At 33.5% G+C, this 17,359-nt stretch overlaps 2 pseudogenes; one reads left to right on the top strand and one right to left on the bottom strand.

Annotated features, from left to right (window-relative positions):
• Nucleotides 1–2,940: 2,940 nt before the first annotated feature.
• LOC132066792 (cytochrome P450 CYP749A22-like) lies at nt 2,941–10,579 on the bottom strand (annotated as a pseudogene).
• A 512-nt stretch (nt 10,580–11,091) lies between these two features.
• On the top strand, nt 11,092–14,903 carry LOC132066222 (short chain aldehyde dehydrogenase 1-like; annotated as a pseudogene).
• Nucleotides 14,904–17,359: the final 2,456 nt, after the last annotated feature.

The raw sequence follows: 17,359 nt of genomic DNA, 5'->3' as shown, positions 1-17,359 counted from the left end.
GACAAAGATTGTAAGAATTATCGATAAGAGAAAGATCTAGGTCATGGCTTTCGACAATCCGGTTGATCTTCGGACAATTCCACCTATTTTATTTCCTGGATTACTAGTTGACGGGTTAATTATACTTTATGATATTCTCTCGAACTACTCACAAGCCTGTAGATGTTACTATAACGCCTATATCTCTATGGTTATCAGAGGTAACAAGAACGCATTTATTTCTCCATATTCAACTAAGTAGGGGTAAAGGGTATATCTCTATCCTCAGTAGCGAAACGATTAAATCGAACAAACTCTATTTATTCTTATTACGTATGTGAATTCCCTTTCTCAAGTCCAATTCGCGCACCGCGGATAGTGTCTAACTTATTGGCCAGATAATCAAACAATTAAGATCAAGAATAAATAAGCAACCCAAAATATGGAAAATCAATAGATAATAATTGTCATCAAACCAACTTTCAAGTCTTTCACCACAACCCTAGAATTAAGAAGTTTAGCTACTCATGATTCGATCATAGACAAAAGAATTCATGAATAACCTAGGGTTGAAAACGATGAAAAATAAAATAAACCTAGAGAGAAAATAGAACGGTGGCTTACAAGTCTTTGAATAATCCTTCGCACACCGTTTTGACTAATAAAACGTCTATATATAGTCTAGGGTAAAAACAAAAAATAAGTAAACCTAATCCTAGTCGAACCGGGAAAGCTTGCGCAGAACCCCGCTTTCCTTCCGCGATGTGGATGGATAGCGCAATGTACTGAGGCCTCCCGCTTTCCTTCCGCGATGCGGAAGGAAAGCCTGATGGTAATGCCTGGAGCTGGTTTTGTCCGCTTTCTTCACGCGATGCGGAAGAAAAGCGGACCCTTCAGTCGAATTATTTTCCTTTTAGTTCATCCTTTGTGGTCTTCGACTCGTCACCTCGTCTAATTGTCATATGCTCCAAAATCAATCACTTTAAGCTAGGGGTGGGCATAAACACCGAAAACCGAAAAATCGGACCGAACCGAATTAATTCGGTTTTGATTTTTCGGTATTTCGGTTCGGTTTTCGATTTTTTTTAATAACAATTTCGGTGTTCGGTTCCGGTTCACCGGTTTTTTGGTTAAACCGAAGTTTTTTTTTTTTTTTGAAAATTTACTACATGAATACAATTTTTTTTGGGAAAAAAATATAAGTAGACAATAATATTATAATATTTACATACTCTTAGCAACTAAATGTTATTAAACATTACATGACAAGTTAAATGTTTTATAGTAAATCAAATTGCTATATATAAGGAAACCCTTCATACGTGAATAACTCCAATACCTATTTGTTGTTCATAGTATAACTGCTTTTATACAATTTCATACTTCCTCCTTATTCTGCAAGATTTTTTTCCAGCGTTTTTTTCTTACCTTTTCTACTTCCTCCTTATTCTCAACTTCTTTCATTGTTCCATAAAAAATAAAATCTCAGTTTTCATTTAACACTACAGGATATTGAATATAAGTATACTAATAATTTGAGTGTTGATTTTTATTATATATAGTATAATAAAAATGTTATACATAGAATAATATTCATATAATTTATTTCACCTATTATAATAAATTAGATATAACTCACATAATTTGATTATACACTATATAAAATTTTATATACCTCGTATGATTTTATTATACGTTGTATAATACATTATATTTTGTATATAGAAGATATTATCTTGTATGTGTGGATGATCACTATGGTTGGATTCTAAAGTCATCAAACCTTCAAACATTTAGTCTAGCGTAAACCTCCGTAACTCGAAACAATCAAGAAGGAAAAATGGAAATAAATGGAGAGATGTGTAATTGCTAAAAAAAAACGAATTAAAAAATCGAAACCGAACCGAACCGAACTTCAAAAAACCGAACCGAACCGAACTAATTCGGTGCGGTGTTTGGTGTCCACTTTCAAAAAACCGAAACCGAAAAACCGAACCGAACTTTGAAAAAACCAAACCGAAAAACCGAACGCCCACCCCTACTTTAAGCACAGTTTTCCATCGTTTGTCATCATCGTACCTATACACATGAAATATAACGACATAAGTTCAAATACGACGATTGCATCATGAATTAAGCGATAAAAGTCATAAGAGTAGGATGTAAAATGACACAAAACATGATATTTGTGTCAAATATCAGATTTGCACAAACAAAATTGCCTAGAAACAAAATTGAGAAGAACTATTGTAGAATGTAGAGAGAATGAGAGGAATATTTTTTGTGTACCATTAATTGTATTGACTAACTTAACATTAGGAAAGGTGCGGGTAACCAAAAACCAACTTATCGGATTAAGACTAGGGTGCAATTCATTTAGACCGGTTGCTTCCTAATGTTCCACAACACTCCCAAACCCCCAAACACGTGCACTCGTGGCTGAAAATTTAGAGTTTGCACAGAAAGACAGCCTAGAAACAAAGCAGAGGAGAAGTATTGTAGAGAGAACGAGAGGAATATTTTCTGTGTAACTTTAATTGTATTAATTAACTTAATGTTGGGGCGGGGGCCCAAATATAGCCTTTGTTTGACGTTGAAATCTGACCATTGCCAACGGTCAATTTTTTTTTAATTTTAAAAATGCTAACATTTGGGTCATGTTGAGCTGGTAACCAATCCAAAACTCATTCCGATCTCCTGGGCCAAAAATTGAGGCCGGCCTAGGCCCCTTGCTCCCTTATCAGGTCTTTAACGGGCCCGAGATGGACCATTTCTAGATGGCCCGACCCGTTTGACACCCATATTGACACAAACCAACACCAAGATTTCTACTCTAAATATTCTCTCCTCATGTTAACTTATGGTGGAGAAACTGAACAGGCTAAAGCATAAATCAGGGGCTATCAAATAAATGAGAGAGAAAAAGAACACAACAATCACGCTACAACAAATTGGTTGCTGTTTAAATGGGACTTTTCATTGATGCATTTAACAATATAATACCACGTTCAAAATAACAATAGAAACAAACATTTTATTTAAAGTAACGATACAATACAATTCAACATTTAATAATTTTGCAGTGGATGAAGCATGATCTGGACTCCGTGTTTAGGGCGGAGGTTGAGGATCACAGTGGGCAAGTGATTGTAATTTGGTGAAAGAGTGAACTTGTAACGCTGCAAGATCATAGAAAGTGCTATCTTGATCTCCATAACTGCAAAACTCGAGCCAACACATTTTCGAGGACCAAATCCGAAGGATAAGAAAGCCATCAACTGGTCCCTTGTTGCTTTAGACACACCTTCAGAAAATCTGTCTGGATTAAAAATGTGAGCATCTTCTCCCCATACTTCACGGTTCTTGTGAACTGATAAAGGGGGAATGTGCAAGTCAATTCCTGCTGGAAGTGTAAATTCTCCCAGTCTTGCTTTTCTTGTAACACTTCTCATGATATATAACGCCGGTGGATAAAGCCTCAGAGTCTCATTTATTATCATTCCTAACTACAAGCAATGACAGAGAAAGAATATGTGTTATAACTTCAGGCGTGTTGACAACAGGGAAGATGAAACCTTCTTGACCGTTCATATGAGATACAACAACTACATGAATGGTTGGGATGGAGCAAAGGCTAATTAAGAATAAAATATCAGTGGATTCTGAATAAGTACGATCATATAATTATACATTTTAACTTTTTTGTGCATATATTAACATAGTTTGTATTATCTCTTCCCAGTGGTAGAGCCAGTGGCGGAGCCAGGATTTCCGCCGAGGGAGTTCAAAATATAAAAAAGTAAACATACGAAGAAGCCTAAGGGGGTTCAACATCTACTATATATACATAAAAAATAATTTTAACCTTGTAAAAACAGTGTTTTTTTCCACCGAGGGGGTTTGGATGAACACCCTCGGCATAGTGTGGCTCCGCCACTGGGTAGAGGATGGTATAAATATTATGCTAGCACTATCTTAATCTTCAATTTTATTACTATTGTTGTGCCTTTCTTTTACTTTGGTTATCTTTATTATTTTTGCTGACAGTTTCTTTTTCAAACCTATTCTGAAGACCGTATTTCTTGAGCTGAGGGTCAATCGAGAATAGCCTCTCTACCCCATAAAGGTAGAGATACGGTATGTGTACACCCTACCTTCCCCAGATCCACACTGGGTATGTTGTTGTTGTTGTTGTATATAAACATAGTTCGAGTTATGAAAATATATACAAATTATTTGGGGATAATTTGGGTAAAGAAATTTGGATTCTTACAATCTTTAGTTTTGAAATGCCATCTGTCTTTGGATTTTCTTGGCCGAAGAGTTCAAGTACTTCCTTTCTTGCCTTCTGTTGCCAATCAGGGTTGATTGCTAGGAGAAGAACAACCCAACTTAGTACAATGGTTGTTGGTTCATGCCCAGCAAAATAGTGTTGGAAATCTTACGGAAAATACTTCATCACGAACACTTGTAGGAACTTCTTTTACACTTGAGGAAAATGCTTGATCACGAACCCTTGCAGAGAAACTCTTGATAGCTTGAGGCATGTCAATTAAGACACTGTCCTTAAGGATATTTCACCCAGTATGGGTGTATTCCCCAGGATTCAACAAGCTCTTCTAGTACAAAACTAGGAGCCAGAATCTAACAAAGATTTATCTCAAAATAAAACGCAGCACACAAAAATATGGGAGGAAGAACTTTTCTTGATGTATCTCTTTTCTACAAGGAAAATATGTTTATGTCTCTCATAGAAAACCCAAGACTACAAAATGAGGAGTATATTTTTCTCCGTTTTTCCTACTAAAAAAGATCAACCCATAATGTTATATTATATATTATTATATAGCTAACTTCTAATCATCTACTGTACAAAGATTTAAGAATAAAAGATCATAAAGGCAATTGGTCAAATGACCGGATTTAATTTATAAAACCGTTTTGCAACGTCAGAAAACGAATTCAAGAATAATTATATTCTTAATAATGGCTAATAAAAGTGAGGTGATTAATGGCTAGTAAAAGAATAAAGATATTTCTTTTGTATTAAAGCCAATAAAAACCTTAGAGATAATCCTTTTATTTTTGAGATATTAAATAGAAAATAATATTTTCTAACAATCCCCCATATATCTCAAAAATAATAAAATAAATAAAATAAGAAGTTTTGCTGGGTTTACATATATGAGTACAATGCGTCGAATCTGGTGTCTCGTAGACTATGAACCATACCTAGATAAAACAAGATTAAACTTACGAATAATTGGTGAAGTTTACAACTTCTATGAACCAAAAATTCTTTTATAAGCCTAGGGTCTTATTCTATCACATTATATTTGCACAATCTTTGTCGTTATCGCGGTTTTGCGCTATGAGGCCGTGCGCGTGTCACGGTATTCATGAGTGCTCTAGAAATCCGTCACAATTTCATAGAAGCGGCACCACTCCACACTCATATAGGTCCAATCATCAAGTGTATTCTGCAGAGCAATACACTACCTATAAAGGATATGAATTGGATTAAAAGTTTATAACTCAACCTCACTTTGCCTTGCAAAACTGCACTATATTCAAACATCATAGGAAGGGACATAATTTTATAGTGCACACTTGATCAACTAACGACTTGTTATTACCCATATGAACCTAATTCATGGGATCTCCAATCACATAGGTTGGGTTACCATCATTGTTGATCTTCTCAAATTGACTAAAAAATTCCATTCCCTAGCAGCTGCTCTATCACATTATGTCTATTTTTGCCAATAAAATGTACGAATTGATGTTGGTTTTATTCCAATAGAATACTTACACCTCCGACTTCACATAATTTACATAAACAATTTCATCTCATTAGAGTTTTAGAGTTGAAAACGGAAGGTTTTGAACGAAAATGGTTGATCCACTTCGGGCCGCTCTATCACATTATGTCTCAAATGAATGAGTCTATTTTTGCCAATAAAATGTTTATTTTTCATTTCGTGCAAATCCGTTGGGAATTTGAGGAAGCTTCCTTGATGAAAGTTATTATGAGTCTTGAACAGAGTTACGTAAGGAGAAGTTATGCCCAACCACAATGTATGGCCCGCTTCGCGGAGAGACACAAAAGTTGTTGGTTTTATTCCAATAGGAATACTTACAAAGAGGTCTCGTCACCACTTAACCTCATCACCAATCAACCCCAAAATAGTAAATTCCATTTATTTGGTTTTCATGTTATGGCATCCCACCAAGAATAAACACATAACCACATGTAAATTTTGAGATCCACATTGTGTTCTTAATATCATATTATCTCTATAAAAACCCATATCTTGTATTCCATCATATTATCTCTCTAGTACAACAACAATTCACAATAATTAATTCCATGATATTGTCAACAATAGAGGAGTGAAAATCATCATCCAAAGATTTCTTTGAAATCATCATTTCCTTTCAAAATCTCATGTGATGCAAGCACCACCATGATGCAAGTTATTGCTCGTATCATGCATACATTATAATTAAAAATCTTAAAACTTATTTTTCTTTTCTTAGCATCCTTTAGCATAATCTTAGCAAGACACCCCACACTTTCAAATATTTCAATCTAAATATAGTATATATAGATGAAGAACACAAATAATGTTATTTCCGCAATCATGTTTAAACAAGTATTTTTATTAAGTATTTTACGTTTTGTAAAGGCTCATTATGCATTCACGTTATATTTCGCTTTATGTTATGTATCATGATGATTCTACGTGGTTCGCTCGGTCACACGCATGTGCACCGAGTGCAAGATGGTTCGCTGGGGCGTGACACAACCCCAATATAGCAATTGACTTTAATGATTTTAATGGATCAAATGATTAACATTTTAGTACAACAACAATTCACAATAATTAATTCCAATATTGTCAACAATAGAGGAGTGAAAATCATCATCCAAAGATTTCTTTGAAATCATCATTTCCAAAATACGTGATTATATGCAATTAAAAATCATTATTTTTCTTTTCTTAGCATCCTTTAGCATAAGCTTAGCAAGACACCCCCACACTTTCAAATATTTCAATCTAAATAAATCATATCAACTAATTTTACAAAAGCCTTCAAAGACCTTGTCGTTATATGAAAGAATAGAAAAATCATATATCAAAGACCTTGTACATATTTTTCACCTCTTTGAATTCAAAGATACATCATTATGGTTAGATAATAAATCGAATTTCAAAAACATTCAAATGATCGGTTATATAAGAAACATATTCAAACATATGATTAATATAGCAAAGATCCATTAATATAATATTTAAAGTAATAAATCTAGACAAAAACTCTGCAATATCAACTTTATCTATTTCAACAAGAGAAACTTGAACTTGTATTTTCTTATATAAGAAAAACTAATATATCCAAGTCTAACTTACCATAAACTAAATGAAATAATCATGTAAACACAAGTACTAGCATTTCCACCTTGGAAGATATTAGGCACAAACAAATCATGATTACAAAATTCTTTGCCAATAAAAACATTGTTTTTGGTTAACACAATTATCGTGCTCAAAATAAACTTTCACCCCCACTTTTCCTAATAATCTCATAGAAACTAAATTGGTTTAAAAATCTTAGGAACATGCATGTACCACCTCAGTTAATGTCAATGTTTTTCCAAATATGTGTTCAAGAAGAGAATTTTCCATTCCAAGAACTTGAGTAATTCTAGAATCACCAACATAAACCAATCATTCTTTTTCTTCAACTTGGGTGTAGAACAAAATTATTTTAGCACAAATATGCTTAGTAGCACCAAAGTCTTAACACCCAATCTCTCACACTAGCCACAAGATTCGCTTAAGAAATGACCACAACAATTATATCATCCGCTTAGCCACACTTATTTTACTTAGCGGGATTATCATTTCTCCGAATCTTCTTTTACATTGAGAGATATAATGGCTTAGTTTGCCACACATGTAATTATAGTTATTTTCACAGAAGATTTTCTTATTGACTTTGTGTCAACTAACCACGTTTTCTTTTCTCCAAATATAAACATAAAATATTGTCATACCTTATTAGCCTTTCCAAGACATGCACATATAAAGTTCTCAGCCTCTTCTTGGTACTTCCCAAACACGGGTGCATGGTTACTGACATTTCCCTTGCCTTAGGAACTTAGCAACAAGAGTCTCGCCAGCGACATACTTGACGTCCCAGCCAAACTCATCGTGGACCAACCGATTCCACCAAGTGCATCCCCATTGTCCCCCAAGTAGTTCAAGTAATATTATCGCTAGATGCCTTGTTGGAAATATTATAAACGACATTCTCCGTAAGAATAGAGTATATAAATATCCTTAAGATTGTTGGAAATCTTACGGAAAATACTTCATCACGAACACTTGTAGGAACTTCTTTTACACTTGGGAAAATGCTTGATCACGAACCCTTGCAGAGAAACTCTTGATAGCTTGAGGCATGTCAATTAAGATACCGTCCTTAAGGATATTTTACCCAGTATGGGTGTATCCCTCAAGATTCAACAAGCTCTTCTGGTACAAAACTAGGAGCCAGAATCTAACAAAGATTTATCTCAAAATAAAACGCAAAGACACAAAAATATGGGAGGAAGAACTTTTCTTGATGTATCTCTTTTCTACAAGGAAAATATGTTTATGTCTCTCATAGAAAACCCAAGACTACAAAATGAGGAGTATATTTTTCTCCGTTTTTCCTACTAAAAAAGATCAACCCATAATGTTATATTATATATTATTATATAGCTAACTTCTAATCATCTACAAAGATTTAAGAATAAAAGATCATAAAGGCAATTGGTCAAATGACCGGATTTAATTTATAAAACCGTTTTGCAACGTCAGGAAACGAATTCAAGAATAATTATATTCTTAATAATGGCTAATAAAAGTGAGGTGATTAATGGCTAGTAAAAGAATAAAGATATTTCTTTTGTATTAAAGCCAATAAAAACCTTAGAGATAATCCTTTTATTTTTGAGATATTAAATAGAAAATAATATTTTCTAACAAATAGAACGTTTTACATTCATCGATGATGTCGGCCACTGAGATCCTTGTTTTCACATCAGAATCATGATGAGCCTTCAAGAGTGATCCAAGAAAATCACTTCCATAGCTCTTTGCTTGTCCTGTCTTGACATTATCTTCTCTTTCCCTTATCAATAACATGAACGACTCACGAAGAGCTTCTCCGAGCTTGTCTGATTCTTTATCCTCAGATGTCCTGAAAATTTTACTACAGAGGCACCAGAGAAGCTAAATGTTAAAAAAAAAATGGATACGTTTAAAGTATAAATTGATGCAAATCAAGAATTGTGTTTCGAATTACTCGATTCCAGGAATCCTTGTCTTTCCGATGTTCATGTAAACGAGGATAGATAATCTGTCCAACATTTGGAAAATATGCTTCCCCTCCAAGTAGCAGCTTCCAAAAGACCAAAAGCAGTTTTTGCGATGTTCTCTGAGCTCAACTGCCTGAATTCTTCGTACACTTCAATCTCTTTACCTTCATAAGATTTCCATGTTTTCAACATTTCTTCCACACTTCCAATGATTGTTGGAACCATGTCCTGATTTGCAGGGATAAAAATAGGAATTAGCGACGGACAAACTCTGTAATTAAACAACAAAATCTATTGCTAATCCTGTTTAGCGACATAATATTAAAATTTCTGTTATCTACGAGCTATTTAGCGCCGAAGTTTGTTACTAGTTCCAGTTTTTTTGGTAGTTACTACTATAATACTATAATTATACAAGATTTGGGAGATACTCACCTTCAAGGTTTGTGCATGGAAAGCAATTTCAGCCACTTTTCGAAGTTTAGACCATTTCTGGCCTTCTGAAAAAGGAAGTCCATCCCCAAATAAATCCTCTAAAGGACCAGCAAGTTTATGCTGAAGAAATGAACCCTCCTTGTTGCTAAGAATTTCTTTGATCAAGTCAACATCAGTTACAACCAATTCTGGGTGAGAACCATGCCAAAAAAGAAAATTCCTTCCTGATACATAAATTGATCATAAGTCGGTTAATACGAGGCATTTGGAAAATATTATTTTCGCCTTTGACCAATATTTTAAGATGAATTTTGTCACCATATGATATGAGAAGACTTGCCACTGAAAGTACTTATTGTAGTATAGTTTTCAAATATCTAAATTTTACTTTTAAAAGATTGAATAAATCCAATTCAGCTCGGAAAATTAGTCAAATTGCCTCTCAAGAAGCAAAACATGACAAATATTTTGGAACGAGAGAGAAGTAATATATAGAAGAAATGAGGAAATGATTACCATATAGTTTGATCCATGAGTAGAAATGAGGCTGTAACCTGGTGAATATTTCATGTGTTAGCTCCATGGGACCAGTGTTTGATTTCATTTCCATGTCTCTAATTTCTGTGTCATTCCCATTTGGAAACTTGTAAGATGGACCTCTAATTCCTTGTGATTTCATCAAATTTTGTAGGGAAATTGGATACCACCATGATTTATACAAGAACTTTGCAAGAACCAGTAATCCAAGAAAAACTAAGAAGAATATTATCATGTCTTCCAGTGAACAGTAAAATTATAGGTCAAAGTGGACTGTGAAATTCAAGGAACACTTCTTAGATAAGTATGCCAATTTAAAGATATATAAGGAGGTATACTCATCTAGTAATTAATTAAACTACCCATTTTTGTCCACGTTGTTCACCTGGTGTGCGCAACAAGTTTGAAATTGAAATAATCGATGGGTTCAACTGGTGTGCTGATCAAGTATAAACAAAATGATAGATTATACTATTAAACAAATATGTCATTATTAGTTGGCCTTGGCTCATGAAATTAATCACATGCAGCTAAACCTTATTAGAAAAACAATGGAATCTCTTCCAAGATAGAGACACAGTTTGTCTGATTCCATGACTTAGTCAATCTATCCATATATACCTGTATTCTAATATTATTATTATTTTAAAAAATAGAGGCTTCTCTATTTCTATTTTATTTTTGATTCGCTCCCCGCTTTTCTTTTCTTTTTAAATTATAAAAGTCATTCTGATCAATTATTAGTCAAATAAAAAGTTGAATACATCATGAATCAAAGATGGGGATCTAGTATCCATTCCGTGGCATCAAACATAGAACCTGAAGCCGGAGCTAACAGATGGGCACACTGGTTCGCTGATCTTAAGTAAAGTCACACATGAGTGTTTGGCTCCTCCTCTATTCGAGGTACAAGAGTCAAATGGGTTCACTTATTTAGTCTTTACATTTCTCTTTTCCTATTCTGGACCAATTTTCTTTACAACTTTCAAGATAGAGCCACGAGAGCTTGCTGGAAGTTTGTTCAATTCCATGCCCTTGATATATCCATATATACATGTATTCAATTGAAAGAAAGGGATAATTTTAAATATTGAAAAGAATGTTATATTTAAAGTGTATATTGATGTAAATTATTAAGAGTTGTGTTTTTAGTCATACTGAATTCCAGGAATCCTAGTCTTTTCCATGTTCACATAAACAAGTAGGGATAATCTGTCCAACATTTGGTATATATGCTTCCCCTCCAAGTAGCTGCTTCCAAAAGCAGTTTTTCGATGTTCTCTGAGCTCAACTGCCTGAATTCTTCGCATTATTGTATACTCTTTCATATATAGAGCGCAACCCAATTTTTATCTTTTACCTTTTTAAAAAAAAAAAAATGGAATCTCTGAAGTAGATGGTGGTTGATAAAGAACTCTTTGATCAAGATCCATGATACAAAAATCGAAATCAGAATAACGAAGAAAAAGACATCGTGATGTAAGTTTATTATTCCTTGCATTATAGGTGTTGCTGCGTCTTGAGATCCTAATTGCCATGGTTCCGCATACACTTTGATATCTTTACCTTCATAAGATTTCCATGTTTTCAACATTTCTTCCACACTTCAAATGATTGTTGGAACCATGTCCTGATTTGAAAGGATAAAACTATTTAGACATACATATTGTCTCTCGAATATATATATATATATATATATATATATATATATATATATATATATATATATATATATATATATGTACTAAAAGTGGGAAGAGTCTAAACCAAAAGTTGAATTACGAAAAAGCCCATCAAAAGTTGATTGACAATTTTTCTCCATACAAAAAATGAGTGAAAATATTTTATATATAATAAATAATAGTACTAGATAAAATTAAGGCACATACAAATATTATGTACAGATGATGTACTTGCTTGCTTGCTTTTAATTTAATGATTACAATTCCAACGTAGCTATTCAATTGGGAGTTACAATGTTGAAACTCATGTATTTATTTGTTCATTTATTTTATTTTAATTGCCTACAAAGTCTCTGAATACAATTTATCAACTTTCCCCCTTCCTCAAACTGTTTCTTTAACAGATACGAGTCTGTTGGCTTCTCCTTTTCCCTCCAATCAGAATCTTCTTAGATTAAAACTAAATTTTCATTATTTTCTTGTAAATGTTTTATATTTAATAGCTCCAAAAATATCTAATTAATTGCTTCTTTTTATTGTCCCTTATTTAAGGTCTTTAATTAGTCAAGAAACTGATCATGAAGACTAAAGGTCAGGACAGTCTGATTGATTGAGGAGAGTAGGAAGATGGTGAATCTTTTTTTTTTTTTTTTTTTTTTTTTTTTTTTCCCCTCTCAAAAATTTCTAATAGTTTAATACTTTTCAGCTTTCTTTACCTAAATTTACCTATTTAAAGTGACCTATGAAGGGCAAATTAATCTAGCTCTTCTTATGCAGTTTCTCTTCGTTTTCCTTATGTGTTTTTCACTTTCATTTTTGCAATTTTGACCACACAAATGGCCCTGCTCTTTCAACTATAAGACAAAATTCAAGTTAAGGGGACAAACTCTTGCATGGTTGATTCCACATATGTTTTGCAATTGATGGAGCGAAATGGCTGGTATTCATGGAGCGAAGCACTAGGTTAATTTTTTTTAAATTGTTCACATGTATTATGACTTTTTTAAAATTGATATACTGCCAACCGTTTGTTTATATATTGTTGTTTTACATTCTTTTCATGTCTAACTTTTGGCTTGGAGTTCTTTTTGTACCTCAACAAATTTCACCCCTTCACATAGGTGCAGTTCAGATTGTGGTACGTTTGATATGGGAAACTATAGTTTGAGAAAATGCTTTTCTTAATGAGTCGTTTTCTTTTGTTGCCCTAAATTATTATAAATGTATTGTTTGTACAAACTGATTATTTAGTTTCATAAGAGTTTAAATTTTGAATTCGTGCAAGTCTTTTAGGATGCTAGAACTATTCAATTCACCAATTCTCTGTTGAAAATTTGCTCATATATCCACCATCCTTTATTTCCTTCTTTTGTTGTTTAATTTTAGGCAGAATTATTTTATAACTAAAACATAATTTTCAATATAATATAATTTTTTAGAATTTGAATTCATGAAGACGAGGTACACGCGCAACGCGCTTACCCAGAGACTAGTACTACTAAAAAAAGGACTTAGCGACAAACTAATTCTGTTGCTAAACAACAAAATTCGTCGCTAATCCTACTTAGCTACAAATAATTAAAAAAAATTTGTTAGCTACGAGTTATTTAGCGATGAAGTTTGTAGCTAATTTCAATTTCAATTAAAATGGCTATGATTTGCATGTTGTTCACCTGGTGTGCTGATCAAGTATAAAACGAAATGATAGATTAAACTACTATGTCATTATTAGTTGGCTTGGCTCATGAAATCACATGGAGCTAAAACCTTATTAAAATAATGGAATCTCTACCATCCAAATTAATAATTGTTGTCTGGCTCCTCTAAAAGATTCGAGGTACAATTAAGAGTCCAATGGTTTCACTTATTAAATAAACTGTGTCCTTTACATTCTTTATTTTGGCCCAATTTTCTTTACAATTTTCAAGATAGAGCCACGAGAGCTTGCTGGAAGTTTGTCCAATTCCATGCCCGTAATATATCCATATATACATGTATTAAATTTAAAAAGGATATTGCTAAAGACCTCCTCTTAGGGCAGCATTCGTAATTCAGAGGCACAACTAGGATAATCACTAAGAGTGTTCAAACTTTCAAGAACTAGGGGCAGCTATACCGCTAGGCTTTTTATTCAACATGGTGCAAATGTTACAATTGCATATACTCAGGACAACCTAAGAACTTCCTTAGTACAAGAAATCGGCATAGAACAAACAATTACCTATGTCCATTGCAATGTCACAATTGAATTGGACGTGCAAAATGTTGTAGATACATCAATTGCCAAATTCGGTAAGCTCGACATAATGTTCAGTAACACTGATATACCAGGTAAACCAATTCTCAGCATCTTAGACATAAATTACGACACAACTAAGGATGTGCTCGATGTGAATGTTGCTGGCCCCTTTTTTTGCACGAAACATGTTGCTCAGGTGATGATTCCTGCCAAGAGTGGGGCCATTGTTTTCACCACTAGCGTGGCGACAGATGTCTATATATGATGTGGTCCCCCAAGTGTACGTGGCCTCGAAAAATGCGCTTTTGGGCTCTCCAAGAATCTTGCAATTGAATTAGGGAAGTATGGAAAGAATAAGAGTTAACTGTGTTTCTCCTTACACGATAGGCACTCCATTGGCGGTGAGTGGGCCTGGGTATGTGGCGGATAGAGAGAAGGCGAATGAGTTGTTTTCAGAAGTGGGAAATTTGAAAGGAGCTACTCCTATATAGTTGAACAAGAAGTGGCAAAGGCAGTGTTGTATTTGGCAAGTGATGATTCCAAATATGTAAGTGGTTTGAACCTCATTCTTGATGGTGGTTCTAGTACCACAAATTTGGCCTTGACAGACGCTTTCAAGACATTGTTTTCACCAACTTGTTATCAATCTACCAATTAAGGAATGTTTTATTTTTGTTATTTGGGTGGGTGGGTGTTTAGAGTAGCGTCAAGGGCCTAAATGGCACCTTGTTTAACAAAAAATTACGAAAGGGGTCCTGGGCTACACAATAAACCAAAACGGGTTTATCGTGTACCCCTAAATGATTTGCCTCAAAGTAATTTTTTTTTTTCACAGAGGCTTTTATATCGTGCCTCTGTGCACGTTTTGAAGGATTTCTATAATGGTGGCCTTTTTTCTAACTCACTGGATTTCTATAAATGTGTTTTTTTCATTATTGTTTACTTCCTTGGGTGAGTTTTCCAAATTGAAGGAGACACAAACCAATTAAAGATTTAGGGCAAAACGTGCACACAGGCATGAACCATATAATACTCCTAAGCAATTGCTCCAACTTTAATATCTGTCTAGTCTATCAGCTCCAAATTGGTTATGAAATAACTATGCTTCTCTCTCTCTTGCAGAATGCGGTGAATTCAGCTACATATAAAACTTCGAAACTTACAAATTGGGTTCCTGATTGGAGAGTTAAGGAGGTGTTTTTCTAGCTGCCTTTTTAGGTTCTCATCTATCGTACCAAAGATTAATGAGTGATAAGCGTCTTTTGAGACTGATGTTTTCTAGTTATGAGAGGAAGAAACAAGCCTTTGTAATAAATGACAAAGAAATAAATATTGAATTAGATGATATATATTTTCTAATAGGGCTACCCATTAAAGGTGAAGTAGTAGTCGGCAGAACCAACCAAGTTGCTTACACATGAGAGAAGTTGTTACACCAAGTTCCTCCACAATCTCCGCGGTCTCTGAACCTTGCTATAATTTAGACCTAGACATTAGGGCGTACTCTGCCCCGTGTCCACAAAAGATTTTGTAATGGTTGAATTTTCATATGCATTAGAGCACATAGAAAAAGTAAATGATTATGCGTGGGGATTAGCAGTTTGGGTCCACTCTCTATTTGCTTTGGAAGAAAAGAGAGGCGGCACTAATCTTAGTCATCTACTAATCCAAGTAAGAAATATTTTTTTATGCTTTGTACGCCTTCCTTTTAATTTCAGAATTTAACTTTTTTGTTGGCTTTTCTTTACAGCTCTTGGCTCTAGAGCATTTACCATATATATATGGCGAACTTATTTTGAAAAGGATGATCTAGCTTTTCCATGTTCCCGTTGCTAAACAGTGGTTTGAACTTTTGGACAATTATCATGCAAATAGCCGTAAGGTGTTTGAAAGTAGAGACACGGACAAGGTATTCGCATATAATAGTTTTAATTTGAATATTAGTGAATAAGTATATAAGAAACATTTATTAGATATTATATTGATCTGAATATTGCAGTTTTAATTTGAATATAGGATTTATGGGGCAATTACTTAGAAGTACATTTTGTGCTACAGCCCTTCCTATTTGTGATAATATTGATAGTTTTAATTTGACTATATGTGTCGTGTTTTTTTTTTTTTTAATTTAATGAAGTAAATGTAGTATTTCTGGCATCACGAAGATGCAATGGTTACAAAAGGTTAGGTTAGTTCCACAACAGTAAGCTCTAACGCACAGGAAACTAACCAAAAGCAAAATAAAATGTATTGTGAAAATGATGAGAGATTAATGTTCAAATTATAACAAAGATATTTGATATCTAGGATGGTGAAAGATAGTAAATACGTGAAAGAATAGTTGAGGTATATATAAGTTGGTCTGAATATCATCGTTATAAAAGATTTATCGCACTAGTTTAAGCATTTATTTTGTTGAAACATTTCGTGATTTTAGATGAAATTCCTAGTTATTCCTTTACGTTTTCTTGTAAGGTAATTAGATGTAATACGAGTTAAAAAAAAAATATTAAACAATAACATACAAACGTAGACAAAGAAAGAATATAGAGCTCAATTAATAAGAAACCGTAGAAACAGGATCAGCCTAGTTCCTTGCAGGTTTCTTATTTACTTGCATTACATTAATTAAATAGATTTTTTTTATTTTATTTTTTGGTTTTTATAGGCTGTCCTGCTAACATTTTCAATTTTTTTTTTTTTGGTAAGTATCTTTGTATTCCTAAAAGATTGACGGGATTTAAAGAACAAGAATTGGAACATTGGATTTTTGGTATGAATTCGAACAACAATTCCTCAAAATTTATGTAAAAAAAACATTTACATACTTAAAAAATTATATCCATAAGAAAGCTATAAATCATAACTTTTATGATTAAATGTGTCTAAGAAATAATTGAAAAGTCGTACTGAAAAGTAAATCTTAAATTAATACGAACTGATGCCAACCTCCTGCAATTTCTCCCTCAATTACATTTTTTGTTTTGGTAATCAACAACGTATTTATTTTTGACTAAAGTACCAACAATATTTCATAACATAACCAATCACTTAATAAATATTTGTTTGTGATAACCAAAGTACCAAAATTAATTTATCTCTGTTTCATAGTTC

Source organism: Lycium ferocissimum, chromosome 8 (assembly GCF_029784015.1).
Source record: "Lycium ferocissimum isolate CSIRO_LF1 chromosome 8, AGI_CSIRO_Lferr_CH_V1, whole genome shotgun sequence".
Lineage (NCBI taxonomy): Eukaryota > Viridiplantae > Streptophyta > Magnoliopsida > Solanales > Solanaceae > Lycium > Lycium ferocissimum.
This window is presented reverse-complemented; position numbering and strand designations above follow the sequence as displayed.